The 14,816-nt window shown below is 42.4% G+C and overlaps 1 pseudogene; it reads right to left on the bottom strand.

Moving 5' to 3' along the window:
* Positions 1 to 4,225: 4,225 nt before the first annotated feature.
* Positions 4,226 to 9,997, bottom strand: LOC105292516 (annotated as a pseudogene).
* Positions 9,998 to 14,816: the final 4,819 nt, after the last annotated feature.

Here is a 14,816-nt window from a genome sequence, read left to right on the forward strand (position 1 = left end):
TGGTCTCAAAAAAAGTCACATTGTTTTTATTACTAGAGATTATATACGGTGTTCACTAAGGGGTATACCCTGAATTTGAATCTAATTAAGGCTTCTTAGCCCAGAGCTTCTTGAACTTTTCACAAGCATAGGATTCACCACCTGGGATCTTGTTTAAAGGCAGGTAATCATGAGTAGGTGGGACTGGGCCCGAAATTTTGCATTTCCAGCAAACACCCAGCAGATGCTGTTGCTGTTGGTCTTTGGTCTTCCATCCTTGCTTTTGTGAAGCTTTTTTTATTTTTTTAATGGCAACCAAATGTAATTTTTTTTTTTTTTTTTATTACCTGTAGTAGTTCTTATGCATAGATCCCTCACTCGGACATGCTGGTGCACAGTTTGGGTGGTTTTTGTTGAGTTTTAGATGTTCAGCTTATTGTTGTTTCATGAGGAAAGATCTGGAGACGTCTCTCACTCCGCCATGTTTTTCTGCCTCCCCGTATATATGTTTTATAATTGGCTTCACCTTGCAATGAAACCCATAAAACAAAAATCGAACGTCTTTTCTCCTGAAGTTAGCTGAAATATGATTGTATCTTCTCACAAATGCCTTCTAGTTTTAAATTGCTTATGTGTAACTCAAACATTAATTTCCTCAGACCTAAGATGTTATCTTTGGAGTTTAAAACCATATTGTTTTGAAATGTAAGAAAACAGAAAATTGCTTAAAAGCAGACTGTGGTCTTGATGAAATGTTTATTGTGAATTATTGATCAGTTATTTATTTGAGAGATTTATTTTTTGTTAATTCAGAGGGACTTGAGAAACGTTTTCTATAAATGTTTTTTGGGTATTAGTATGATTCATTATCAATGGCCTAGAGGTGATTTTTAAATGTTTATATGTAACAAAGTAATTCTTTTTAACAGAAAACCACAATGTAATACAAGTATGCTATTTACAAAATAACTGTAAGATTTGTTTTTTAAATTAATTCCTAGTTAGAATACATAAATTATGATGAATGTCTTCCTTCTTTTTTTAATCCCATGGGTGTACTCCAGTCACTTCATGCAAAGCCTCATTTGAAGATGTTGAAAGCAAGATCATGACAGGCTAACGTGTATTACCCGACATGTTATAGATCCTGCAGAAAGCAAAAGCTCAGAGATAATCCAAGCATAAATCAGGAAAAAAGATTATTGTAACCTGCAGCCAAAAATCAAATTTTTCTTCTCCTGGAATCATTTTTAAAAGTATTTTTTAGAGTTTCAAATACATCGTGAAAGTTTCTGAGAGTGCGTAGTGAAAGTCTCCTCCCTCCCGTGCAGAACTCCCTTGTTCACCAGTTTTTCGTGTATACTGCAGAGAGCATCTAGGCAGGTATAATACCTGTGTGATATACATATACCCCACGTACAGTATAGTGACATACTATACTCTGTTCTGTAATTCCCTTTTTCATTTTATATATTTTGGGGATTATTTCATTGTTAATATACATATTTCTATTTATTGAGGTGACATTGGTTAATAACATTAAATAAGTTTCAAGTGTATGATTCTATAACATGTCATCTGTATATTACATTATGTGCTCAACGTCCAAAGTCTGGTCTCCCTCTGTCACCATATATTTGATCTCCTTTACCTTTTTCACCTTCCCCCAGCCCCTCCTCCCCACCTCCCCTCCGGTAACAGTCATACTACTGTCTGTACTACCCTATTTTAGTTAATAGATACATAATTAGGTATGATTTTCCCAACATTTGAATTTATTTCATAAACAGGGTTATACGCAAATGAATATATTGAGCATTTAGGCCAGTAAGGAGGAACGTCAGTAGATGCCCACAGGGAAATTCAGTGTCATCTAAACTATCTCCTTACACTTGGAAGACCACATAGAAAGCTTGAAGGCCCTGCTGTCTATCCATTCCCACAGTGCTATGAGCCCCAGCTTAACAGGGTTTAACAGGACACTAGAATAGAGCAATAAAATATTCTTATTCCTGCTTTAATTATTCTTTAATACCATCAAGAAATGCTTCAAGAAACTAAGCTTATGTCCCGGCACTGCGGATGAACGTTAGGGCCATTCAAAACCAGTGCTAACATCCGTGTGCTTTCAGGAAGCCCTCTGATGATGCAAACACAGTCATCTCCGTGTACAAAACTGCAAACCCAGTGGTACCTGGGAGCCCTAATGTTGTCACAGTGGTTCTGGAGTTCAGGTGGAATTTCAGCAGGACCTTGTTCTTTTATACGGTCACTCATCTAGTCAGCACATTTTTGAACATTTACTATATTCCAGGTATGGTTTTAGGTACTAGAGATGTAACGATGAAAAGACAGACAAGGTTCCTGCCTTCAGGGAGCTTGCATTCCAGTGGGGAATATCCGAGTTCACCTTACGAAAGCCAACCAGGCTTGTCTTATTTTCTCATTCTTATCACTTTCTCTCATTACCACCCTCTGCACCCCTGCTCCCACCTCTCTTTCCTCTATAGTCAACCTGTAAACCTGCGTACTTTGCTTGTGATGTCCACCACCTTGGATGCCTTCCCTTATCTACAGTCTTCTGCTCATCTTTCAACTGTTTTAAGTGTCTTCTTTGTGCCCAATATGAGTTGAATTGCTTTGTGGCTGTTCCACAAAACCAGTGAATAGAGGCCCTTTCTTGGTAATAAGACTGAACTTTCATTTAATTTTAGAACAGTTTCATATTCACAGAGACGTTACAAAGATAATATACAGAGTTCTCATATGCCCCTCACCCTGTTCCTCCAATCGTTAGCATCTTACATTATAATATATTTGTCACAATTAATGAACCAATAATGATATGTTCTTATCAATTAAAGTCTATATTTTATTCAGATTTCCTTAGTTTTCCCACTAATTTCCTTTCTTCTGTTCCAGAGTCTCATCCAGGAGACCACATTGAATCCCTCTCATCCGTGACAGTTTCTAGTGTCACTTTTCATGACGTTTTCACAGATTTGAGGAGTAGTATGGTATTTTGTAGAATGTCCCCCTAGTTGGGTTTGTCTGGTTCCCTTTTCATGCATGTACCGGGGTTATGGGAAACCCACAGAGGTGAAATGATGTCCTTCTCATCACATCATGTCAGGGGGTACATGCTATGCACATGACAGGACTGCTGAAATCATTTGGCCAAGGTACTTTTTGCCAAGTTTCCCCGGGGTAAAGTTACCTTGTTCCCCATTTCTTACTCTATTGTTTGGAAGGAAGTCACTCATGTAGCACCTCCTCCTCTCCGGCAGGGTGAGGGTGAGGTGGGGAGAATTAAGCTTCATCTCCTGGAGGATATATCTATATAATTATTAGAAACTCTTCTAGAAGGAAGCTTTATTTCTTCTCCCTCATGTAATTTTTAGTCAGCTATTTATATCAGTATGGACTCCTGTGGGTTTTTATTTAATGCTTTGAGTTATACTCTGATAGTAGGTTATTTATTTTCTTGCTCAAATTGTTCCAGCTTTGGACATTGGGAGCTCTTTCAGGTTGGCTCCTGTGTCCCTTTGACAGGCTCTATCCTTCTGATTTTGAACATTTCTTTACTTTCTGGCACTACCCAGTCAGTCAGTCAGTCAATGAATATTTATGTATATTCTACTCGTGTAAATCACTGAACCAGATGCTGAATGTACAATGGGGAACAAAGCAGACCAAGTCCTTGTCCTCAAAAGGTAACGATGTTGTATGTGAGATAATGAGCAAGTCTCATCAGAGAAATACGTAATTATAATTCTGATTTGTGCTGTGAAGGGAAGGGACAAGAGACTCAGATGAAATGTAATCTAAATCAGTGGCCCAGTTTGTATCAGGTGTCTGGAGAAACTCCCTGTGAATAGCTAACATTTAAACAGAAAGTTGAATGATGCAATCATTTAAAGAGTGAAGGGTCAAGTGTTTTCAAACTGCAGTTTAGTAGGTCTCGACTAGCTTTTTTTTTTTAAAAAAAAGGCCTAGAAAATACTAGAAGTATTTATCAGATAAAACTAATGTCACCTTTATGCAGAGGTGGATGTATTTACCGGTTCATGACATAAATGCATTTCTTACTGGGGAATATTGTCAAAAAAAGTTTGAAAGCCACTGTTTTGGGAGGAAATAAGAGCACATCGGAAGCTCTGAAGAGAGCAAAGACCTTCATATACTTAACTAAGGAGTGATGGGAAGCCACAGAATGGTTTTGTTTTTGTTTGTTTGTTTGTTTGTCGTGAATATTTTATTTAGTCATTTTCATTTACAACTGAAACTCTGGGAATTCAAAATTAACATCCTTGCCCATGAGCTTCTTATAAGACACCAGAAAAAGTTTCAACCTTGTGTTCCACGTTGTTCTGCTGTGCTTTGTCCAGGTGAACCTTTATGAGCTGGCTGCTTTCCAGCTTCATGCAGATCCTCTCGCCCATGATTTCACTCAGGAAAACCAAGTCCTCCATGATCGCATTATGCTCGGCCATGAGACTGCGGTTCCTGTGACACGTCTGCTTATTTTTTGTACAGCTTTTTCGAGTTGGCTTAGGCAGAATTCTCTGACCAATAAAGACAACGTCCTTCCCACTGAACTTCTTCTCCAATTCGCGCACGAGCCAGACTTGGATTTTCTGGAAAGAAATAGCTTTCTGACCACCACCAACTTCAGTTTCCTTGGCTGCTGTTATATCCAGCTCCCAGAGCTGGGCCTTGAGGTCCGAGTTCATCTCCAGCTCCAGCAGCGCCTGAGGGAAGCCAGACTTGAACTCGTCCGGCTTCTTGCCATTGGGCTTCACAATTTTCACGCTCGAACTGAACACAGCATTCTCCTTAACGAGGAGAAAGCAAGGGGCAGTCAGTGACAAGGGCCCACGTGGCCCAAGCACGAAGAGTCACTAGAACGTGTGGTTCACATTCCATTGTCAGTCTTGTTCTCCCAGCTGCTAGAGCAATGCCTGGAACACAGCAGGTCTTCAGTGTATATTTGTTGAATGAATAAACTACACAGCTGTAGTAAAGATAGAAATGGATGAGTCAGTCAAGACATGGGAAATGGCAAGTCTTGCTGATAGATTAGGTGGGGGAAAGGGAGAGGGGAGAAGGGGAGAGGGCGAGCCCTTCTTCACACATCTAACCCTACTAACTCTTGCTTATGCTTTCTTTCTCTACACAGGGTAGTTACAGGATTCTTTTAACTGTTTAGCCTGCGTTTTTACCTCTATGCTTAGTCATATTGGCCAGAAGTGGAAATAACAGAATTTTTCAAGAGAAACTGAGATTGAGTAGAATTGCAAAAGCCAGTTGTCACAGATTTTTGGACCCATGGGGCTTTATAATGCCAAATCTTTGAACCTCAGTGAGAGTCAACCACTAGCAAATGAAGATCTTCAGAGGGTTGCCAAAATTCCTTGGGATTCCACATTTTGACAGCGAGCTAGTGAGGTAGTCACTTATATAGCTAACTGTTCCAAAGAATCTTCTCCCACCTGATTTTACACTATATTAAAAATATGTTGTGGCAAAATCCATTCTTGACATACTTTTCTTGACAGTGCTGATGCCTGAGATCTACAGCTGGCTGCCCATTCCCCCTGGTTTCCTCAGCAGAATGCAGCCGTCCCTTGTCATTGTTCAGGGACTTGGAGGAGGGATGGGCCTGGCTGAACCAACATGGAGAGGAAAACTAAGGAACCACACCCTAGGAACAGAAAAATGTGAGCCCTCTCTAGAAAATCAAGTGCCAGAGATGCTGATTAATTTTGACCTTATAATTATCCAGAAATGCTGATCAATTTTGAAGGACCGGCCATTTTGGTCAAATGCTATCGACTGAGAAGCTAAAGCAACAATGAGATGTTACTGGGAGTGCTGCTGGTGGTGTTTGCATTGGTTAAGAATTTTCATTTGACAGAATAGTAAACCCAAGCTGGCTTAAGCAAACAAAGGAATTACATTAGCTCATAGCGTGAAAACTCCAGAGCGTGATCTAGAATTTATACCCTCCTTACGATACCAGCTACATGTCTGTTTTGTTCATAGCACTGCCTCTTCTTTGTGCTGGCTTTATCCTGACACTTCTCTTGGTGACACAAAGGCTGAGAGAATTTTGGACTTTGTACTCTCTAGTACACCATTTAGGAAAAAAGGGATTGTCCCCTCTGGTACCCCAACAGAGGATGGAGGAAGCCCTAGCAAGTATTTCTCAAACCTCACTGGCCTGAATGGGGCCGTATGCCCACCCCTGAGCTAATCACCATGGCCAGGTGATGGGTACTCGGATTAGCTTAAGCACAACAGGGTGCCCCTGGGAGTTGGGTACCTATCCACCTATTAGAGAAAGAGGAAGCCAGAGGGGGTAGTTCTCTCAAGGCAAAATGTGGGTTCTGTGACAGGAGAAGGGACAAATGGATGCTAGTGAGGCAACCCATGTATATTTACTATGTAAACACTATTATTATCATGATAAAGGCCTAATTACAGGCAATGCAGGTATAAAGAAAACCTTTGCTCAGAACCCCAGTCTGCCTGCTTCTGGGTAAGTCACTTAACTCCTTCAAGTCTCAATTTCTTCATCTAAAATATGTGGATGACAATATCTCAGGGAAGGTCAAATTTATTTATCTAAATATGTCATATCTGTATATCAAAAAAAAAGAATAAAAAATTGGGAAAAAAAAAATCAAACATGAGATACGTTTTGTATTTCCTTAAAGAGCCACCCAGTCCTGTCGGAGCCGGCGTTTCCGCCTGGGGGGGTGGCACATGGAGAGAAGATTTCCCTTTTGCCACCATGAGTGCTGGGCGAGTCAGGGCCCATCACATGTCCTCATCACAAGAAAGAAGTTTCACTGGTTCAGAACCAAACTCGAGCAGCAGGTGTTCAGGGCTGGGGTGCTGCAGTTTCAGCTTTGATTTTTCTATGAAATCGTTCGGGTTATTAAAATGTCGGCCCTATTCTCTTGTATAAGAGCTGGTTTCATTTCTAATGACACAGCACCATCATGCCATTCCTTGATTTAGTCACGAGAACTAAAACTAATGTGTGGCTAGTTTCATGTCATTTTTATAGCAGTTAGTACAGAGAACAACAGGCTCTTGTGAAAACAGATGTATTTGCTATCTATTTCTCTATCTGCTACTTCTCAGACTCAACCTGACTTCCGAGATGGCTTGGTCCTCTAGCTTGGTCCTTGTGGGAGAGGCTCCGGGGAGGATGAGAACCTGGCTATTCTTCTCAGCAGGGAACCTTTTTATAAGAAAGAGTGCCAGTCCCTCATCCTCTAAGAATTGTAAAGTAAAGGGATGTCAGAAAGAGACCTTTCTTCTCTGAGAGAAGACTCCCTTGGAATTATTATCTATTGTGAACACGGAGGAGGGTTCTTTAAGTGATGAGACTCTGTAAATTTCTTAAGGCCCTTGCGGTATTGCATGAGAAAGTGAGCACACATTTTTTAGTATTTGTGGAAAAAAGCATTGCTAATAATGCTAATACTCTCATAATGAGAACATAGCCAGTCTCTTCACAAATACTTTGTCATCTACAGTGTCTCTATAAACAGTTTAAAGCTTAAATAACAAATGTTTACAGCTGAAGAAATAGAGACTGAATTTTCCATGCCTTCAGAGAGAGAGAGTGTGTGTGTTGTAGAATTTAATTAGAGTCCTAGGCTAACTTCTACTGTGAAATTGCTTGATCTCTGTCTTGAGTTTCCTCATGTATGAAAAGCAAATGGTAATAATAATAAATACCAAATAGAGTGATAGTGAGGGTTATGTAAACTAATGAATGTAAAGTGCTTAGAACAGCATGTGGCATACAGTTTGCACTCAATAAATGTTAGTCGTTGTAATTATCATCACCTTCACTATCCATTTTTCTCAATTACGAGTTGGATGCCCTTGCCTCTGACTCGCCCGTATACAACCAATCTCTTCTCCTACCTGGCCTCCTTCCAACCTCAGTTATTCATCTGATCTTTGACCTCAAGCTGTCTTCCAACAGCTGTCTGAGACTAAGGCAAGTATCGCTTCCATGTTAGCAAGCTGACTTCCTCTAGGGCCCTCTCACCAACCTTTCCTTGCTGACTCTTTCTTCTAAATATGACTCCTAGGGGCACAGATTTTTTAAAATGTTAAATATTGAATCGAATATCATGTCTTGGTAGATCCAACTCACGGGATGTGGATTTGGCAGTTATGTCTTCTTTGTGATGCTATAGTCAAGCCCAGGTAAGCTTTATGGCTCAGTTAAAATTTTTTCATCCAGTTTGACCAACATCGTTCAACTTAATTCCTGCTTTTTTTTTTTTCCACCCTGAGACATTGTCAAGAAAGCCTTTCTGTGTTTCATGTGTTTATTTTATTCATTCTTTCAACCAGCATTCTTTTACTATGTTCACCTGAACAGTCCCAATAATGTCACTGCTGTTTATTGCTTATGTGTGTACATCTTGTCCCGTCTCCTAAATTGTGAATTTTTTGAGGCCAAAAGCCATGGCTTCTATTTCTTTTTATCACTCACAAGACCACGAGTACTGTTTGAGGATTAGCTCATGGAAGGGCTGTGACTACTTATGGATCTCCCTGATCTTTTCCCTCCGCTTACATCTCCATTCTTTTCTCCTACGTATCTCACAGGCCCTTTGCGCCTGAATGCACTTAGGCCTTGAGTGAGCAGGAACATAGACTTCATTGGTAGGGGCTGATCTGTCCTGTATTTGAGGCTTTGAAGGTGATGCACCCAGGGCTGTCCTTGGACCTGGCCTCCAGCACTCTGTTGGTATATGTGTTGGCAAATGACCTGCTGTTTCCTCAAACAAATGGTCATGTCTTCTCTTTGAGTCTCATTGTTTTTTCTAGTCTATTTTCTCTATTCCCTCCCACAGTCTCATTGATATTCGCCTCTGCCTGATTCTCTTCCAGGCCCATCCCATCCCAGGCCTCTGTTCAGGAGTCGGCTGTTACTGTTGTATGTCTCACTTTGGTTTCTGTTCCCCCTATTCTTTTTCTTTCACTTTCCCCCGCCCACCAGCCATTTTTAACAGTGTCATCATGGCTTACAGTGTGGGAACATGGCACTCGCTGTCTCCCACATTACACAGCTGCCCTTGGTTTTCATGTGGCTAACGTTCCTTCCTTGAACATTGGGCAGGATGGAAGTTCCACCACTGCCAGGCACGAGAGTGCAGCTCTCAGAGTGAGTCCTGCTTCCTGCCCACCTCAGGAAGCCAGGCCAGGGCAGAAGATGGAGGCCCCAGACAAGCGCCCCAGACTTCTCAGCTACAGCTGGGCAGTGTGTGCTGGTTGTGACCCAAGGCACCACTGAGAACATCTTCACTCTGTGGAAACGTGAAACAGGGACAGTTCTCTTGAAAGAATGGTATGAGGGGAAAAGGTGGAGTAGCACATATGACTGAGACCAGTGAGGTTTCTAGTGCCGACATGACTTGGCCTCCTAATCCACAAAACTCAGCTGAAACACCCAAGCCAATGAATAACAGGGTCCCAGTCATAAGCAGAAAACGCTCTTCCCTTTTTCTTCCCTCAGCCTCACACATGCAGTCTTGTGCAATCTGTTCTTATGCAAAAGTTTGCAAAATTGTCCGAGTGGAGGACAGGCCTGGGGTTATTTGGCCATGCTTCCCTTCCCTGAGGATCAGCGGTCAGCCAGGACAGCTGGAACAACCTGGACTGCCAGAGTAGGAGGGAGAGGGGGGACATTAAGGCTGCTGGGCATGGGGTCTTCCAGGACTCAGTTTCAGAGATCAAAAAATGATCTTATCTCAAACGTGCAAGCCGGATCTGCCGCGAGGCAACTGCCTTTTGAAGCTGTGAACCAGGGTGGAAATAAAGCTCCTGTCTGAAAAGGAATGGGTATTTTTCTTACCCTTTCTGCCGACCATTCTATTTCCTGCCGGTTTGCTACACTGACCCTCCGGCAGCAGCAGGAGGGGAGCCTGCAGCAGCCTTAGCAGCAGCAGCAGCAGCAGAGTGAAAGTGATTAACACCCTGAGCTCCACCTACCGCCTGAGTCTCTGTGGGCTCATTTCTCCAGCATGACCTCCCCTTGCTGTCTCGCCACCGCTGCTGTTGCTGCTGCTGCTGCTGCTGCTGCTGCTGCTTTGTGAGCCAAGCTCAAGAACCAGGTTGGTTGAGAAACAACGGAGTGAGCTAGGTCTCTTGGCATCTTCTCAAATCCCAGAAAGGAAATGCAGGCCTAATCGTGGTGCCCAATTTTTTTCAGGTGCAAGTGGTTAAAGCCCACCCACGGATGCATCTCACCCACAGCACAGGCAGGAATGCAAATATAGCTAACTCAAGATGGGCATTTGTATTCAAGATATTTTGCATCCACCCACATTACCTAATATAGTGCTGAGAATGCACTTAATACTTATGGAGCCTTTCAATATTTAAATAAGGTCTGACCAAGCTAAAGAGAAAAGATAATGGGAATTCTGTTGAGCAGGATGAAAGAATGCAATGTTTTTTTAACTCTTGTCAAAGAATTATTTCTACAGAACCTTAGCTTTAGTTGGTATCAGTTAAAATGTGTTGATCTCCTATTTTTGTCTTATTTTACAACTAAATGTATAATGTTACCCATATCAAGTATCTTGGATATCTTTCTCAATTTATTTTGAAAGTTCACAGAGCTGGACTTCTGAGGCCTTCTACTCTGGACCTGTGGAGTACACGGGTAATCCAATGAAATGCAAGAAGAAAATATCTATGTTTTAATCTATAAACGAAGAAAGATACTATGCTTTACTGTTATTCATAGTAATAGTAATAAATATGACTAGTATAAATATTTGCAAGTATATGTGCATACATATGTGGTGGGATTTAGGTTCTAATTCTTTTTCTTTTTTTTTTTATTGGATTATAGTATCAAAAAGTTTTGGTGGAATTTCTGCTTCTGACCAATATGAAATAATAGAGACCAAATTTATACTCCAGTCTGAAACAATCCCCACTGAAAAAAAACCAGAAAAAATACATGAAACAATAATTTTCAAGACACTGAACATCAAGCAATGAAGAGATCTTTGAGAGTCGGGAAACTAATGAGGTGAGCCCTATGATTGTCTCAAAGTTTGGCAAGTTTTTACTGGACTATAAACTTAGGACAGTGGCCACATCTCGTTTGCAGGATATCCCCAGGACCTAGCACAGAATTCGTCACATGATAGTTGCTGAAGAATCTATGCCGAATGAATAACAAGCTTTCCAGGGAAGCCCCAGAATGGTTAGACCACAGATGATGGGATGTTAGGGCCCAGATCACTTTAGAGGCAATCTAGTCCAATTTTCTCATTATCTAGATGAGAGAGTTGAGGTCAAAGCAATACAGTGACTTGCCCAAAGTCACTCAGCCTCTCAGTGGTGAAGTCACTGGGAATATTCTTTCTTATAAACCAACCCTCGAGTTAAGCAAACTGCAGAAGGGCTTTTCTTTAAAAGGCTAATATTTGCTACTCACAGAGCAGGGACATGATGGAGTTGCAGATGGTAATGACGGTGTGTTCAGAAATAAAAATAGGCACCAAGAATTACCACAGTGGCAAAGCCACCGGAATCGAAGATATAGCCAGACACTGCTCAATGCTAGAAAGGCACTGGAAGAAACTTCCGGGTTAGGGGACGGAGCCACAGGAGGGTCCTTTCTAACGTGAGCTCTCGCCGTCACCAGAGACTCCCTGAGACACCGCAGAAGAGCTTGGGCTCTGAAATGAGACAGACCTATCTACCTGAAAACACCAGAAGATTCTGGACCTGATCCAGGCCACTCCGAGTGTAGTCACAAGGCTCAGTACTTCAAGGCCAATCAGTATTCCCCAGGATATCCCTACAGACCCTGGGTCTCTCTCAGGAATGGGGGTGGGGCAGGTAGCCCCACTGCCCAGCTGATTTGCTCAGTTGCACTGTGGGACCCCACGTGAAGAAAACCCAGTTTTTAGGGGATGCTTTTCGTCAGTGGAGCACTTTCAGGTCACTAGATGTGTTTCATTACAGAAAGCCATTCTTGCTCAAGACTGAAGGAACCCTTGACACCATGTATCCAGCAGGTTGGAGCAAAATTGCGTGGGTTGCTTTGGACTGCTCTCTGCAGTTTGGTGCATTGTCAGGCCGTCTTGGCTACATTATTTCTCTACCCAGGGTTTGTCCTGAGCTCAGCTGGGAAGTGGCAGCTGTCACTGAACCTTTTCACTTTGGGTTTCTCAGTCGAAATCATTGTTCGCCCCTTAAAGTCCTTGAAAAGGTAGCCCAGCCCTTTCTAAGCACTTTATTAGGGCTGGAAAGTTCTAGGCCATGTCAGTGACTGCCTGACATTGTCTTGAGAGTTTTAAGATTTGATCTGAGCTCAGTGTAGAAATGGACTTCTGCCTGTCTACTGCCTCTACAACCATCCTGAGTAGTCTTAGGGGTGTACCGGATGGAAGCTAATGCTTGGCTCTTGTTTCAAAGACCTTGTATTAGCCTCACAGTTTTTAATAGTGACATTTGGGCTTCACCTGACAAAATGAATGACAGGGTCTAAAAGGGAATGGTGATTTAAATGTGACTTATGGATCCTTCTTCACCCTAGGAACCTCAGGAAAGTTCTTTAGAAAGGAAGCTAACAGGAGATTATCACAGAGCTTAAAAGGAATCTCCTGAACAAGAATTGCTATGTGATCTACACCCGGTTTGGATGTGAATCTCATAGGGCCCAGGCCCAGCGGGGAGGTCTGTGAACAGCCTGACCCAGAGGTGGGAGGTTACAGGCCGAGCCGCACCTGTGCTATACTGTCCCTCAGCAATAGCCCATTAACTCCAGTCACTAGCAGAAGCCACAGTGCAGAGCCCTGGAAAGGGAAAAGGCATGGTCCTGACACCTAATGACAGCGAAGTGTTTCCTATGTACCAATCAAGTCAAAAGCAGTGGCAGGGTGGCTGTTAGTCTCCATTTTATAGATCAGGAAACAAAAGCATTGAAAAGTCAAGCGAGGTGCCCACTGTCACAGAGCAAGTCAGGAGTAAACTGGATCCAAGACACAAACTGCCTCCTTCGCCAGCATTTGTCTCTGCCTTGGACTCTGATCTCAGGGAAAATGTTTCCTGCTTTATCCATAGCAAGAGTTTTTGTGATACTCTTTTTGTGAATTTTGCCCTAACACTGTATGTTCTCTGCAGGTCCGCTCAACAGCCAAAGGCCCTGACTTCCTCAGTCTCCCCTCACAGTCCCCCTTGGCCATCTCATAGGTTATCCAGCTCCAAATGGTCTCTTGTAAACTTATCCCACTACTCCAGCATGTCCATCAAAGTGGTCCCCTATGCCCTTGGCCTTGGCCATGCCAGCAACCTCCCCACACAGTATGGATCAGAAACATAGCCCTGACTTGGGACTCTCAGGCATGTTTCCTTTCTTACTGCTTTTGCTGCCCACACTGGTCTCTCTGGTTCCTCCAGGTTCATCCACGCCCTATATCCCCTTTGTCATCTCCATTTTCTGTCCGGAAAACCCTTCCATTCCTACACCTTTCAGGATATTTCAGGAATTCTAGGTCTCTCCCAACTTTTCAAGAACTCCTAAGTTTTCCCTTCCCTACCATGTCTTTTTATACTCACTGAAGAAACATGGTGGTCTCTGCAGCCAATATTAGCCCACAATATTGAGTTGGCCTCAGCTCTCTCACAATACCTCACATTGATACTTAAGACGATGTGGTAGCAGAATCCTAAAATGGACCCAAGATTTCCTGTTTCCTCTATTGTGTGCACACTCTGTGAATATCATGTGTGGGGGTTCAGAACAAGTCACCCCAAGCTATGCCTCAGTGGTATGTGGATTATTTTGAGCTAAAGGCAACTGAGATCCTGTGTGCTCAAGAGAAACTTCTGGCTGCCCACCCACATCTTATCTATCTAGAAGAATTTGAATTAGAAGCCTTGCCCATAATAACAGATTATCAGAGATAATATATTTTTGGACCTACAGATATGGTAGGGGAAACTAATTACTAAACATGTGCTTTTCCTGCAATGACTTTCTGAAGCCCCAAGGTGCCTTACCTCATTCATAGCTCAGAATGTCATTATACCCATTTTCCCTTTCAAGTATACAGGGTCCCTGACTCGCATATGCGGGGATCCCGTGTACACAGAATTCAGTTTGATTTTCTCTTGTCAATCTGTCTCTTGTTGATTTGATTATTTGACCAGCCAAAAGAATCAGAGGAGAGAAAGAGGTATTTTTAACCCCTTTCCTACATGGATTTTATCCCCATGATCACATTATGACCTTAAGAAAGGGTGATTATCCCAGTGAGCCTGACCTTCTCATAACAGGACTTCACTCCTATGTCCACAGGGAACTAAGTTCCACCACCACCAAGAGCTAAAAGTGGATGATTTCCTCAGAGCCCCCAGACAAGAGCTCAGTAGGGTCAACACCTTGATTTCGACATTGTGTTAACCTGAGCAGAGAACCCAGGCATGCTGTACTAGACTTCTGATTCATAGAACTGTGAAATAATAAGTAGGCATTGTTTTAAGCCACTAAATTGGCAGAGATTTGTTATGCAGCAATAGAAAACTAATGCAGATGACTATTTAATTGTTGGAGTTGAGGATTTTCCATGTTTATCTGGCACTGTCAGCCTTAGATTGCAGACCCCCAGCAGGTGGAGGCCTGGCCACCTGGTTCCCTCTGAATATAATTCAGCAGCAAGTGAGATTGCCTGGTCCCCAGCAATGTGCTGCAGATCCCGAGGTAAAGATGAACTTGGCCTTCCTGCCCTCAGGAGCTTCTAATCTAGTAATTAGACTAGCATATAAAAGGTCTT

The sequence above is a fragment of the Pteropus vampyrus genome, unplaced genomic scaffold (genome assembly GCF_000151845.1).
Source record: "Pteropus vampyrus isolate Shadow unplaced genomic scaffold, Pvam_2.0 Scaffold58, whole genome shotgun sequence".
In the NCBI taxonomy this organism is placed as follows: Eukaryota; Metazoa; Chordata; class Mammalia; order Chiroptera; family Pteropodidae; genus Pteropus; species Pteropus vampyrus.